Genomic DNA, 11,170 nt, shown 5'->3' with positions numbered 1-11,170 from the left:
TGTTACATGCTTACCCACTCATTCCTTGCAGGGATTCCTGTCTGTACCCAGAGCTGTGGCATTTCTGGGCAAGAGCAGTATTTGTGTGCTGTTGTTGCAGCTTTTCCTGGTGTGCCCTTGGCATGGCAGGTGCCCTATGGACAGGGTGTGGAGTTGTTCCCTCAGCTCTTGTGTGGGATTAAGCAGACACTGCCTTTCTTGTGCTTCGTGGGAGTTCTCAATCACGTAGCCTTTCAGCCTTCAGAGAGGCTGTGGAGGCTTGTACAGAAGGGACCACAGAGCTGTAAATTGCTGCCATCTACCAGCTTATGTAGGGAGTTCTCACCTGGTGTGGTGGGTGCTGGGAGCTATGCTCTAGGTCCAAATGATTTGTCTAGGAGTTGTCTTTGATGGGCCTCCTCTCAAACACTTGAAGGAAATGGATGCCTTTTCTCATCTCATCATAGACAAACCAATCTTCTCTGTAGGTGCATGCAAAAAAAACCCAGAAGACCCAAATAAAAACAACAACCAAATAACCCAAGCCCACAAAAAAAAAACCCCAAGCAATCAAACAAAAACCAAAAAAGCAACGTGGATCTAAGGTTTTTTAGCAGTTACTGTCTAGCCCAACTTCTATGGGACATCTTTATGTTACAGATTCCTGTCCCAGAGGGTTTTTTAGCAATCAAGAGGGTTGGAAGGTATTTGAGCTGCTGCAGTATATCGTGTTCTCAGCAAGAGTTTCTGCTCTCTTTTCAGTCCAGAGAGGGTCTTAGCCATCTCTGTGAGCATAACTGTAATGCTATGAATTATTCCTTGTGGAAACTTTAGCTATTGTGCTTAGTGGGTTTACAGGAGCTTTTTCAGTCTGCTTTTAAGGTATTTGTGTTGGTGGGGATTCTGAGTGGAATTACATGCCCAGGCTTTCAGCTAACTGCTGTAAATACACAGATCCACTCTAGTCCCTTACTTCACAGTAGCAGCTGCTGCGGTGCCACAGAAACTTCATAGCTTAGACTGCATCTTATTAGTTCAGCACACTATTAATATCCCAGAAGCTTTTTGTATTAGTTTCCACACTTAATATTGGTTCTCCTTCCTTCTTTCCTGCCCCCCCTTCACATTCAGTCATTAAACTAAATTCATCTTGAGGCTTTTTCATTTAAGATGCCCTTGCTGCCCACACCAAAGAGGGGAACCAGACTGGAAGCAAACCAATTGTGCTAACAGTCACCTGGTATATTTAGTGGCAATGTCATCTAATGTGCATTTATGCTCAGAAGTAGTTCCTTTCTGCTTCTATATGGAGCATTTGTAGCCCTGGCAAAATCTTTCCAGAGAAACAGCTGCTGATTGGCTCTTCTTGTCTATTTGGGGAAGGATCTGCCCTTAAATACTTGGTTATTCTGCTTTCTAAAAATGGCATCAAGCACTTGGCACTATCAGGATTGGACTCAAAACTTTTACTGAGATGAATTGGGTGCATTGCACCAAGACATGGTGAATCCTTTTCTCCCCTAGAGAAACGACTGCACAAGTACCAGCAAGTGGGTGGAGGTACCTCTAGGGCAAGTCAGTGCAAATCTCAGCGTTCCTCTGGAAGGCTTTAAAACCAAATGTCACATTATTATGGTTAAGTGGCTGTGGTGAAAAGGCATCTCAGCCAATATTTCTTCTGAATGTAAAGAAATCCTGTCCCAAATGGCAGCAGTGCCTCTCCTTTGAGGTGTTGTGTCTCAGTAAGGTGGAGAATACAGGCTGTGTTCTGAGTAGGGATTGGGAGCCAACCTGCCTTTGCCAGTCTGCTGCTGACCAGAAACAGGGCAAGGAGGAAGGCTCCACCAGCATTTTGCACGACTGCCCCAGTCTGCAAGTGCATAAACCATCTGACTGACACCTAACTCTGGCTGAGGAGCAGGTCTAGGGTGAGCAGCTCACCAAGAGAAGTGTTCTATCCCTTTGGTTGACCATAGGTGCTTCCCACTGTTCCTCAGAGCTTACAAGGTCAGGAAAACTTGACATCCAGAGAGCTGCTAGAGTACCAAGGGAAGGGTTTTACCTCAGAGCCCAGGGGCTTTGCTCAGCTCTGAGCTCTTGCTGTGACACCTCACCCAGGGGAGAGCAGTGAGTGAATCATGTTCATCTCCTTTGAAACAGAGGCTAGCTTAGGACAGCGTGAGGGTCTAGGACACTGAAATACCTTCCTGTCCAAAATAGTTTGAATGAGTTGATCTGCATGGCCTGCTGCCAGGCTCCAAGGAGAACTAGGGAGGCCTGGCTACTGGTCAGCAGGCTGGACTGGGTGGTAGGAAGTTATTAATAGCTGCTCTTCCATGGAAAGAATGAGTTTGGCTTAGATGTGATGTAAAGCTGCTAGCTGGTACAGCAAGCAAATGCTGGCTATTATCACTTGAATGAGCTCACGATGCCTTATGGAGAGCCTTGAGCCTCATGGCCTCAGGTCTCCCTCCTGGTGCTGGCCTCTGGATCTGAGCTGTGTGGCTGGGCAGCACAGGTGCAGCTCTGAAGAGAAGAAGCTGTCAGCTCTTGGTCAGCCTCAGGGAGTGGTGGGTGTTTCTTCTGTTGCTCAGCAAGTTTAGGTTGCCTCAAGTTACCTTATGCTGCAGTTCCCACCTTTAAGAGTCAGCTCCTTATTCCTGAAGCAACTTAATTTAAGGACAGAGAAGTAAGAAAGATGCTTTTCCACACACTAAAAGTTTTGGAAAGAAAGATTGTCTCAAAAGCTTGGACAAAACCAGCTTGGAACAAAGGGTGGAGGAGACTGGGTGAAATAAACAAATAAAAATTCTCTTTTTGAGTGGAATGGCAATGAAGAGTTTCTTATGGGGGATTTAGCTGGATCAAAGGTTACAGCAAACCATGAGTAATAGATTTGCTTTAAACCATACCAGCTGATCCTCTCCTTTTAAAGGCTTGTGGGCAGAGCATCTTTAATGATGTTTTTGTGGGTATCTGTTGGACTTGTTCTTGACCACTTGCTTAGAGTTTGGTATTTTCAAGGTGAAGACTAGGAAAATCAAGTGGTATTGCATTCAGTCTGAAGCTTGTATTTCCCTTTGTATCCTTCAGTTCCCTTCAAGAACTTACTCGTTTCCTTGCAGGAAACTAATACAAGGCTCTGGGTTAATACACAGAGGTCTCCAAGCCAAGCCCTGTTTCGGTGGGACTCGCATTATTCATCCCTTGTAACAACTGGTGGTGCTTAAGGGAGCTGCTAGCTCCCAGAATAACTACATGGATCAAGTTTTGTCATCTCCCTCATCCTAAAGTTCATACTTCTGATTGCCCTGCTTAGAAAGAGGGAGAATGAACAAGAGTCAGTGGAATATCCATTTCTCATTAAAAATAGTTCTTGTCCTGACTATTGTTGGGAAACTCTATTTCCTTGGTGGCTTGTTGCTGATCTCTGCTCTTGCCTGTTTGATTTCCACCCTGGAAAACAGGTGTAGGGATGCTATAAGTAGCAAGAAGCTTAATGCATGCAGTGAGTTCCTCGCGGACTCTAAATTACAGTTTTCCTTCCTGTGCTACAACCTCAGGTCCCTGACCTGCAACTGCAGCATATTTTCTGTGACTAACAGCTGTAATTCCCTAATTATCATGCTCTGTTCTCCTGCTGTGCTGTAGATTTTGTTACCAAGGAAGCAAACCAAGTTTCCTCGTTCCTACCCTTGCTCTGTATGCTCCCAACTGTTTTAAATCCACCATTTGATGCAGCCCATAAAGACAAATTACTATCTCTTGTTTCAAATATTCACAGTTTCCAGAACATATTACGTAGCTGCATGCTGGGGACAAAGAAGGCAAAATAAGTCTTTCTGGCCTTTCTTTTAGTGAAGGCAGCTGGTCCAAAGCTATTTCTAGGTTAGAAAAACTACCTTTATTAGATGGTACCTGGGGAGTAACCATCTCATGTGGAGTGCTGGACTAGAGGTAGTCTCAAACAGTGGGCCCAAGCAAATGGTACTGCTGCAATGTGACTGACAAAACTTCTGTAAAGCTCTGGAAAATGGAGGTGTGCATTAAACCCTGATGGCAGGTTATATGTGTGCCATAATTTCCATACAAGCCTCATCATTTGAGGATGACTGACAAGGGGTCAGTTCCTTTTCTCCTCCACTGCTTTTGAGGTCGGGGATAAATGACTGTGTGCCACCTGGAAATGAGAATAAACCTGTGCTAATCTAGATGATTAGGTCAATACAGCCAGACTGTATTGCAACAGATAAGCAGCTGGTTAAAATATCACAGAAACATGTTAAGAAGCAGGAAAAACTTCTCGTTTCCTAAAACCCCACAATCTAATGTTTACCCTCCTAAGCACACAAAGGTATATTTGAGCACTGCATGTGCCAAGGCTTTACTGGGTGATGCCCATCACTCCCTCGCAGGATGCACAAAGGCAGGTTTGGTTCTTTAGCAGTTGTCAGTTTGGGCTCCACCACTCTAACGTGGCTGTGTCCACATTTGCATCAAGCCCCCATTGCTCTGGGTGGCAGCTGGTGACAAACAGGAATGCTTTCCACAGGCCAAGCCTCCAGTAATTAATTCATGTCTTGCTCCAGAAATATTACCCAAGTTGCAACATGAATGATATCTCCTGGGTCACAGGATAAATGTTACTGACTCCTATGGGGGATTTTCTGCTTGACTTCTCTGACCATTAAACTAAGAGGCAAGAGGCTGCTCCTTGCTCTGTATCACTGGAATTAAATCCATACCTGGGTCTAGAAAATGTGACACCCAAGTTGCGGGGGCAATGAAGGAAATTATCTGCTTGGCCTCAATCAGAGGAGAAGGAAAGATGAAATACAACTGCCAAAGAAAAGGAGTAAGTTTAGACAATATAAAAGACGTCCCTAGAAGTAAGATTGTCCAGCATTGCTTTATTTACAAACTTCACCAGGGGCTTCATAGAGTGCATTATGTAGCTGGCAAGCATGGATCAGGTATGGATGCACATGAATCTATGGGGACCATTGTGGATGTATTTTTCACTACAGAATAATGGTGGGATAAACTAGATAACTTATGAAAATGCTTTTGTTCAGTTTCTGGAACTCTGCTCTTGAGCCTAAGTGTTCAAATATCAAGTATTGTATACCTTGGTATGCGCATGTCAGAATATAGTAGTGTAACATGGAAACTTGCCTTTAAGATGCATTAAACTCAAGCTTAGAGATACAAACTTCAGTACGTCATAGAAAGTCAAGTTGTGCTGGTAGTTCAGCAGATGTTTGGACTTCATGGCACCATGGCACCATGAGCTGGTGTTATGCTATGCTAGATTGTACCTATAATAATCTGATTTTTTTTCTTTTTTGTGAGAACTTGCTGTTTGATGTGATTGTACCTGATTTAGATTTCTCAGTTTGCTTGCTGAGTGTACCTGTCCACACTTGCGAGGCTTCCTGTGATGGCCAGCAGGCTGCAGTGGATTTGCCTGACTCTCAGGATGGGAGGAGTCACCAGCACACCTTGTGTTACCTGTCACGTCGTGTGACCCTTCACCAGCAAGGCACGCAGGTCCCCCTCACCCCTACCACCAACAGCTTTCTTTCTCATTGGTGTCAAAATCCCTTCTAAAACAGGAGTTGGATGTGTAATGTGATTATTCAGAAAAAACAAAGGATCCCCAGCATCCTTTCCCTTTGACAAGGCTTGGGAGAAACTACCTAGTGCCCCACTGTTGTTAATACTCATGAAATTGGTACCTCAGAAGGGTATTGGTGCAGGTAGTTTTCATACTCCCATTTCACTGAAGATGCGCACTCCTTTTGTGCAAATTCTGAGCTCTTCAGTGCTTCCAAATTTCATAAACTCTGCATGTGAAGTTGTTGTTTCTTCCCCAGTGAACTCCAAGGACATGTGCTGCTGGTGGCCTCAAGCAGGGAGTGGCTTTTGGTGGGTGGCTCTTGGTGAACAGAGCGAGTGACACTCAGATGCTGAGGGACTCCGGAGGGGAGGAGAGTGCCCTCACCTGTTTCTGACTCAATACACAAACAATTAAAACCCCAAAACAGTAGGTTGTGGTCTCCTCAGCCCCAGCACAGACTTGCACCCTGAGGTAGAACATGCAGAAGCTTATTGTGCTTAATAGCTTTTTTTTTTTTAAGGTTCCAGGAGGCTTCCATCACAGCAAACTGGGTGAGTCACTCTGTCCAGGATCAACCAAAATACAGCTCTTGCTCCAGGCTTGGCTTATCGACAGCACCAGGAGCAGTTATGTGGGAAAGGCAGGTCTCTGCCTGCTGGGCATGCGAGTCCCTGCAGCGAGAAGGAAGATGAGTGACCACCAAAGCTCTGCTGAGCAGCCAGGAGCACTGTCCTGCAGCACTCCTGCTAAGGCACACTCAGCTGTGGCACAGGGGAGTTGGGTTACAGCGGGCAGCAGGCTGACTCTTTCCTAGCTGAGCATCTGCTGTGCCACAGCACAGGCACAGAGAGCTGTTTGGGGCTCCCTCTGACCTGCTTCTATGGAGGTAATGCTTGCTGAGAGTGCTGGAGTGTGCGTCTGCTGCTCCTCAGAGGGGAGAGAGCGTGGGTTGCTAACCACCTTACTGAGATGGAAAGCTGTACTTGGGAAAGAGCGCATATACTTGGCAAATAAAATGGAGCTTTGATCAGACAGCTGTGAATTGAATTAACCAACCTGAAGCCCACACTGCAGAGGGATGGTTGTGTTCCATAATGCTAAGGTATAAAAGCTTTTTTGTTGCTGGTTTTGGTTACTTGGCTTCAAACAAGTGACTCAGGGAGGCCATTGAAATTAACCACTGTGATTAAATATTTGGGGGAAATGAGTGTCAGTCTCCAGCTTGTAAGAGCCTAAACTTAATAATACTGAAACTTAGCAAACATCAGATTTACACAATCAACTTAATAGAACTTAGCCTTACTCAAAAGAAGGTAACAGGGCATTATATTATTGGACCTTAACTAAACATAACTGCAAATTAGTACCTTTAAAAGTTACAGATACAACAAGATGTAGCTTATTCTACTGTTATTAACACAAAAAGCAAATGAAAAGTGAACAATCTGTAAGAGAAGTAACAGCATGATGGTGAACTGGAGGGATAAAAGTGCAACAAGTATATTAAACCTATAAGTAATTTAGTTATGAGAAAAAGCCACGGCAAATGCAAATTTCACAGAAACAGAAAATTAGTGGGAATTTTTAGAGTGCAAGGTTACTGAAACAAATATAATAATGTGTAATTTGGCAGACTGCTGAACAGCTGAGTAGCTTCTCGCAGTTGTATTCTATTGTTTTCTGGCAAATTTGTTAACATTCTTTTTAAAGAAATCAGACTACGTTGAAATCTTTTATAAGACACTACATTTACTGCTTTCTATCTCTCCAGCAACCGTAAAACTGTAAAAAATCAGAATTCAGTCAGAAAACAAAATTAACTTTAAAAACCCTGTATCAACACGTTTCCAAGGCCTACAAACACAATGCTTCATTAAACAGAAGCAGTCCGAAGCCGCTCCGTGCTGAGCGGGGCGGTGCTGCCCGCAGGGAAGGAGGAGAGGGCAGAAGAGCCCGGGAGCTCGGGCGCTGCCCCTCGCAGCTGCCGCGGGAAGGGAAACCCCGACCGGCGCCGTGCTGGGCTCCCCCCGCGGGACCGGACCCTGCACTCGGCACTGCCCGGGCAGCGGGGCCCTGCGGACCCGGCACAGCCCCGGGGCTGCCGCACCCCCGAACACCCGCGGGGGGAAAGCGGAGGGGAAAAGCACCAGCAAAACCCTCTAAAGAGTGCATGTAGCAAAGGGGGGGAACACCGCAAACAAATACAGAACGGGTTAAAAAGACACACAGCGCTGGCGGCTGCGGAGCTCGGCGGAGAGCGGCGGCCGATGGGCCCGGCAGAGCCCCGGGCTGCGGGAGATCCGCGCAGGGACCGGGCGGGACCGAGGGAGCGGCACCGGAGCCGCCGCTGAGGGGAGGGGCCGGGGCGGGAAACGCGCTCCGGCTCCTGCCGCCTGCACGGCTCGCGCGTTCCGTGTGGGACTGGGGACCGACCGCGGCTCGGGGGTTCCTGGAGGATAAAACATCTCCCGAGCGGAGCCACCGCGGCCCCCGCCCGCCACCGCGGCCCCCCGCGGCCCCCGGGGAGCGGGAGCGGCCACCCCGCGCCGCCCGGGGCACTGCGTCCCGCCGGAACCCTTTTACAGAGGCGCACGCACACAGGTTCCGCTTCCTGGCTGTCTGTGCGGCCGCGGAATTCACACGGCTCAGACTGAACGCCGTTTCAAAGTGGCTGTAACATTTTAATAGTCTTTTCAACATGAGAAACCGAAATAAAAGGTAACTTTTCCATCGTCGTGAGTAGAGGGAAGAGAAAATGACATACAGACACAGGAGGTACTGACCGAGAGGTCGCTGGAGCCCGCGGGGGGCGGTTGCCGCAGCAGCTGCGGTCCCTTCAGCAGACTGTAATTTTTGTTACGAATTTTTAATAAAATACCATGTAGGTAACGATTTTGTGGCTACCATATCTTCCCCTATGGCCGCTGCCCACCAAAACTGCCCCAGCTCTTCCCACCTTTCGATAGAAAAGTCATTTTGTACATCTGCTCTCACGTTGTTTCCTATGCCGTAGCAATAAAGTTCGCAGTTTCCTTTTATCCTGTTTTATCCCCTGTTTGCGCGCTCTAAGTGCCCACACACGTACGATCGCTTTTTGGTCAGCTGAAATTCGTGACCGAGGGTTTCCCGTATTTTACCCCTGGTTTAGACTCTCAGTCTGCGCTACCCGCAGGCCCTACGCGCGCACATTGTTCGTGTGACGCTCCCCGGCCCGGCTCTCCCCCGGCCCGGCTCTCCCCCAGCCCGGCTCTCCCCCAGCCCGGCTCTCCCCGGCCCGGCTCTCCCCCAGCCCGGCTCTCCCCCGCCCGGCTCTCCCCCAGCCCGGCTCTCCCCCGCCCGGCTCTCCCCCAGCCCGGCTCTCCCCCGCCCGGCTCTCCCCCAGCCCGGCTCTCCCCCGCCCGGCTCTCCCCCAGCCCGGCTCTCCCCCGCCCGGCTCTCCCCCAGCCCGGCTCTCCCCCAGCCCGGCTCTCCCCAGCCCGGCTCTCCCTCAGCCCGGCTCTCCCCTAGTTCATTTTTCACGGCTCCTTTTGCCGCTGTCTCCCCGGCTCAAGGCCGCAGCTCTCCCGCGATTCTCGATCGCGTCTCCGCGGGTCGCTCCGTCCTATGTGCGCGGTTCTTCAGCCCGTGTCCCGCGTCTCCTCGGCCGCAGTGCATTTCCCGGCTCTGGGCCGTTCCCCACGGCCTCAGGCCGTGCTGTCCCACGGTTCCAGATCGCGTCTCCCGCATCTCCGGTTCTGACCGTGCACTCATCGCGGTTCTTGAGACCGCTGTCTCCCCCCGTCTCGGTGGATGCACCGCACTTTTCGCTCCATGCTCATTCCCCCCGGGCATGTCTTCCCGGGACGTCTGTTTATTTCTGTTTATTTCTCTGTTTGTTTCTGTGTTTGTTTCTCTGTGCGTTCGCGCTGTCCCGTCCCGTGCCCTCCCCGCTCGGGTCCCGCTCCGCCGCCCGCTCCTTGTCTCTGTGTATTTTGTGCCGTCCCGCGGCCGGCTGGAGCTGTAGTCGAAGCCTTTCGCTTCTTTGTGTATTCGCTGCTTGAATTTCGTCTCGCTGCGGGCTGTTCGTTCGTGACTTTGCGTATTCCGGCTCTCGGTCCCGTCTCGGCTGGGCCCGCGCCCTTTTCGGGGCAGGCTCGGCCGTCGCCTCCCGCGATCGCCTCGGGTCCTCAGATATTGTAAGAAGTGAGCCGAGGCTCCGTTTTCTTCATGCGGGAAAAGCCAGTTCTTTATTCACATCACTTATTTGATACAGTTTTCACAGATCTCACGTGCAACACCTATTGGCTGGTATTTTCTTACTACTTCATGTTTTGGTCAGAAGGTGATTTGTGTGTACGTGGTTAGATTCGGGCTGTTTACATTTTCCCTTTATGGGTTCTCATGGAACAGGTCTTAATGTTTACACAGATGCACTTATTTTTCAACCCAGGAATAGGCTGTTGTGTTAATGAACCTTTCATACCAAGATTGTTTTCACATGGGAACTTGAAAATTGCTTAACTACACTTAGAAGAGATGACAGGCTTGCTATTAATTTAGTAGAGCAGGCCTGATTTCATGAGGCCTTTCTTTTATAATTCTTCTGCCTGTCAGAACAGTGGCTGATGTGGCTTGTCTGCAGCACACACCTACTTTTCTTTCCACGTGTGCAGTGTGTAAGTGCTGTGCAGCAGAGAGTGTTGTGTGTTTTAGGAGTGTAGGGTGTGTTGTGTCTCCACTGTGGTGTGCACTTGGGCCATGTGTGAGGGTTTTGTGTCTCACACGTACAGCATGAGGGGTTTGTGCAGTGCAAGAGGCAGCACCCCTGGGTGCCACTGCATTCCCCCATAGCTGCCCTGCAGCCTGCTCCAGCGCTGCCCAGCATGGCTGTTGTCATGGCCAGCTGCAGCTGTCTGGGTGAAGTGCCCTGCTGGGGTGCCAGCCAGTCTGGCTGCTGTGCAGCAGGATCCTGCCTGCAGTCCCGCTGGTTTTTCGAGGCCGGAAGGGTTTTGTGTGTCCCACTCCCCCTCACAGCACAGCCCTGGCTCTGTGTGGGCTGAAGCCCTGTCAAGAGTGGCCTAACAGTCCCCTTGCACACAGGAGGCTTCTGTGACTGCAGAGCCACCCATCAGCCACAGGCATGAAGGTGGAGGTGCAGGCATGGCAGACTGCAGCAGGAGAGATGCTGAGGGTGCAGGAGCATGTTCAGCTGGGGTGGGACAGAGCTGTAGCTCCTGGAGCCACATTGTCTGCTCTTCCTCAGGGAAGCACATCTGCAAAAAACCTAAATCCAAAGCAAGGTTATTAATAGAGCATTTCTCATTGCAATGACCTGGGTTTATAAATTAAGGGAGGGTCAGTCTGCCAGCCTGCCATGGGAGAGGTCTTACAGGCATCTACACTAGTCAGTGAGCCAAAAGCTCAGTAAAGCTTGGGCTCTGGAGCTGTTTTTTACTTTTTACCCTGTTTTCAGTTGCCCCAAACACAGAGGAACAGCGCTGGGAGGCATTAAGTGTTTGTTTTCAGCCCACTCACCTTAGTGTCCCAACTCTTGATTTATACCACCTCATCAGCTGGACCACAACTGTTCTC

The sequence above is a fragment of the Prinia subflava genome, chromosome 5 (assembly GCF_021018805.1).
Source record: "Prinia subflava isolate CZ2003 ecotype Zambia chromosome 5, Cam_Psub_1.2, whole genome shotgun sequence".
Classification (NCBI taxonomy): Eukaryota; Metazoa; Chordata; class Aves; order Passeriformes; family Cisticolidae; genus Prinia; species Prinia subflava.
This window is presented reverse-complemented; position numbering follows the sequence as displayed.